This window comes from Ambystoma mexicanum, chromosome 9, assembly GCF_040938575.1.
Source record: "Ambystoma mexicanum isolate Mex_15411 chromosome 9, UKY_AmexF1_1, whole genome shotgun sequence".
In the NCBI taxonomy this organism is placed as follows: domain Eukaryota; kingdom Metazoa; phylum Chordata; class Amphibia; order Caudata; family Ambystomatidae; genus Ambystoma; species Ambystoma mexicanum.
Genome location: NC_090931.1, coordinates 650,589,430 through 650,594,139, shown reverse-complemented (window position 1 = coordinate 650,594,139; position 4,710 = coordinate 650,589,430).

Genomic DNA, 4,710 nt, shown 5'->3' with positions numbered 1-4,710 from the left:
TCTCCGCACACCACTACCACACACTACCCTATTTTTTTCTACTGCCTGCTGTGATGAAGTGGGTTCCCGACCGGGAGTTATACATTTGTTAGCGAACCTCCATGTGCTCATAGTGTGCTTTCTGGTGAGTTGGTATTATTATGGTATTGATTGTGCGCAGATCTAGCTTCGTGAAGCAACAAAGCGTTTTACAGAGGTATACAACAATAAAGATACAAAACAGAGCGCTACAGATGCATCACAGAGAGCTTTTCAGAGGTAACAACAGAACCGATAAACAGCAGGGGCTAGGATACAGAGGGGCAAAGAGGAGAGGTACAGCTGTCCAGGGTGGGAAGGAACAGAGGGACGGACGGCACTTTGAAACACAATTTCTTGATGTATAAGCGCCGTACAAATGCACAACAAATAAATAAAATAGCGAGTCAGGTGGCATGGGGGCGACATGATGGCCTGGGTGTTGAGAAGAAGAGACACCTTGAAGAGCTGGGTCCTGAGTCCTTTTCTGAATTCTACGAGTGTGGGGGTGACTCTGATGATGGCAGGGAGAAGGCTCCATAGTCTTGGGGCGTAGGTAGAGAAGGCTTGTTTTCTGGTCATTTCCTTTTTGCAGCAGCTGATTTCAAGTCTGCACGTGTCCTGTTTGCTGGTGGTGCCCTGTCCGCCGGAGAAGCAGAGTTTCTCTGCGAGGTAGCCGGATGATTTGAGGGCGACTGCTTTTTAGATGGTGCAGCAAGACTTGAAGGTGATTTGTGCGTGCGGTGGGAGCCAGTGAAGGTTAATGAGGGTCGGGGTGATATGGTTGTATCTGCCTAAACCCTTGATGAGGCTTGAGGCCGCGTGTAGGACACTTCTCAGGGACACAAGGAAGGATGACAGGAAGCTTTCGAGGAGGGCATTGCCCCCATCCAGGTGGGATAGCACCAGTGCTTGAATGGTGAATCTAAAGCTGTCCGTAGGGAGAAAGGGCTTGTTAAAATGGATTTCTAAACTCTGACGGGTGGGCAGAAGTTTAGGAGGCCACCCTTGGTTTAGTGAAACAGAGGAACCTTCTGGACAAGCCAGACCAATCTAGGTAGCTTGGCAGGTGGTCAAGACTAAGTCTCAGGAGGGGTGAGAGTGATCAGAAGCCCACAATGAGCACACACAGTAATGCACCACAAATTACTCTTAGACAAGTGTATATGAAAAATATCTATACATTTATTGTCGGCCAGACCAATAGGCACAGTAAACTTCAGTGATGTAAAAACAGTTACCACACAAAATCCCTATACTATACAAGATATATACATTAAGTTTCCTAATGCAATATTCCATCTCGGCGTAGCAGGTGAGCGCGGCACTACGGGTGAGACTTTACATGGGTTGCCTCCATTTTGGCCGGTAGTGGGCCCGGCACGTCGCCGCCATGCCCCGAAGCGTCCCTTGCTTGTGGCCCGCTTCCCTCCCTCCTCCCGCCTCCCTGCCCGCCCCCGTCCATTGATTGGCCAGGCTGAGGCCTGTGTTGTGTATGGAGTTGCCAGCACTCCCTGCACGCCTGATTCCATCTCGGCGTAGCAGGTGAGCGTGGCACTCCGGGTGAGACTTGACATGGGTTGCCTCCATTTTGGCCGGTAGTGGGCCCGGCACGTCGCCGCCATGCCCCAAAGCGTCCCTTGCTTGCGGCTCCCCTTCCCTCCCTCTTCCCACCTCCCTGCCCGTCCCCGTCCAGTGATTGGTCAGGCTGAGGCCTGTGTTGTATGTCGAGTTGCCAGCGCACCCTGCACGCCCGATTCCATCTCGGCGTAGCAGGTGAGCGTGGCACTCCGGGTGAGACTTGGCATGGGTTGCCTCCATTTTGGCCGGTAATGGACCCGGCACGTCGCCGCCATGCCCCGAAGCGTTCCTTGCTTGCAGCTCCCCTTCCCTCCCTCCTCCTGCCTCCCTGCCCGCCCCGTCCAGTGATTGGCCAGGCTTAGGCCTGTGTTGTGTGTGGAGTTGCCAGCGCTCCCTGCACGCCTGATTCCATCTCGGCGTAGCAGGTGAGCGCGGCACTCCGTGTGAGAGTTGGCATGGATTGCCTCCATTTTGGCCGGTAGTGGGCCCGGCACGTCGCCGACATGCCCCAAAGCGTCCCTTGCTTGCGGCTCCCCTTCCCTCCCTCTTCCCACCTCCCTGCCCGTCCCCGTCCAGTGATTGGCCAGGCTGAGGCCTGTGTTGTATGTCGAGTTGCCAGCGCACCCTGCACGCCCGATTCCATCTCGGCGTAGCAGGTGAGAGTGGCACTCCGGGTGAGACTTGGCATGGGTTGCCTCCATTTTGGCCGGTAATGGACCCGGCACGTCGCCGCCATGCCGCGAAGCGTTCCTTGCTTGCAGCTCCCCTTCCCTCCCTCCTCCTGCCTCCCTGCCCGCCCCGTCCAGTGATTGGCCAGGCTTAGGCCTCTGTTGTGTGTGGAGTTGCCAGCGCTCCCTGCAACCCTGATTCCATCTCGGCGTAACAGGTGAGCACGGCACTCCGGGTGAGACTTGGCATGGGTTGCCTCCATTTTGGCTGGTAGTGGGCCCGGCATGTCGCCGCCATGCCCGGAAGCGTCCCTTGCTTGCGGCTCCCCTTGCATCCCTCCTCCCGCCTCCCTGCCCACCCCCTCACCCCTATTGGTCTATCAAGGCTCTTAAGCCACCTTCCCAGGGCAGCCCCCTGCCCGGCAGCCCCTACGGCTAAGGACCCCGAGATGAAGGACGGCTACACGAAGTGTCTGCAGTTGTCCGCAGGGGGAGCAAAAGAAGCCAACAGAGACACCAACTAAACTGTAAGTGTGGCATGGGTGGGGAGTAGAGCAATTACTCTACTCCAGAAAGCCCTTGTCACTCTACCTTACCTCTCCTAAACGCATACTGCCATAGAATCACACCATGTATACCTAGAGAGATTTGTCATCTCCAGCCTAACTCCATTCTTGGCCCGACTGTAAATGTTGTACTGCATTACGCACTAAAACACACTAGCCAATGTTAATTAGCGCCACATCTATAGAGAAATGTCAACATTAGCCTGCATCACCTTTAGACAGGTGTAACAATGTTAGCATGCACCGCACCTGGATGGAATTCTCAATTTTGGCTTGCGTCACACCTAGACAGGATTATGAATGTTAGCATGTACCACACTTAGTTAGAATTCTCAATTCTAGCCTGCACCGCTTCTATATAGAAATGTGAATGTTAGCATGTACCACACTTAGCTGAAATTCTCAATTTTAGCTAAGTGTCACATCTAGACAGGATTATGAATGTTAGCATTTACCACACTTAGCTGGATTTCTCAATTCTAGCCTGCACCGCATCTAGATAGAAATGTGAATGTTAGCATGTACCACGTTTAGATTGAATTCTCAGTTTTAGCTTACGTCACATCTAGACAGGATTGTGAATGTTAGCACACGCCACACTTAGATGAAACCGTAATGATGACAAGGGCAACACCCGGATGGAATCATGATCACTAGCCTTCCTCACATATAGACAGAATTATGAAATTAGCAAGCACCACACACTCAGATGGAATAGTGAATGATAGCAAACATCACACCTAGACATAATTGCAATAATAACCAATCCACTAACAATTTCACCCCTCTGCATACACAGCTCAAACTCAAACCAAACACAACCACAAGCCTAAAACGCAGCAATCCGCACAAACTTCACTACACTGCAACAACAAAACAAACCGCACATAGACTTGCACAACAGCACACGACTACTACCGATCGTAAAACACCCCAAGCCCAGCCAACGGACCCACCGGGCTGAGGCTGCCAACAGCAAATCACTGCTCTCTTGCACTTTTCCAGCCTATTCCCACTAACTCAACCCCCCCGCCCTCTTTCAGAGCCGCCAGAGCGCCAGGGGACCACTCCGGTGGTGATAGTGCGCGGTACAAATATCCTTTAACATTAACATAACATTAACATAAAACACAGCCAAAACCTGTAAAGGGAAGAGAGGATGGAGTTAACACATTAATAGCATTAGGCAATTCTTGGAGTCATTCCCTAACTTCGAGTTCATCCCTAAGAAGAGGGGAGCCTTGTGCTCAACAGTACAGGTGTGCGTAAAAACGCATGTTTGTGCAGGTGAAGCAAAAAAGAGGGTCTTCTTGGGAGGGCTGTAGCAAGTCAGGAAGGGGCTTGAGGTGAAGACTTGTTTCCCACTATTCGGGCAGGGTCTGCCCTTGGAGGCAGAACCGTTTTCAAAAGGTGAGAATACCTAGGGAGCGCAGGCTAACCCAGCCAAGATAGAATACCTTTAAGGGATAGTCATGCCTAAAAGTGATCAGTTGTGCCGGGGGGTCACCGGTAAGTGATGCAAATACTCACCGACCATTGGCACAGTCTGGACCAAACTTTTCCAGTTTAGTCAAGGTCACTAGTAGGTTTGAGTCCTCCAGTTTTGCGCGTGCTGCCTCTCAGCGGTTGTGGGGAGAACGGTCATCAGTGGCAGCACAGTTGCCATTACTCAGCTTCCGAAAAGGAGGAGGTATGAAGAAAATTCCAGTGCAGCAGGCTTCAGGGCACAGGAGAGCAGAACAGTAAGGGATCTGCAGCAACCGTCATCAACAGGTAGTGACGAAGGAATCACAGATGCAGGCAGCGTTACGCACTCTCCTGATTCGGGACCCAGAGGAGATAGGCCTGCGCAAATGGGCGGGAAAATGAACAGGAAC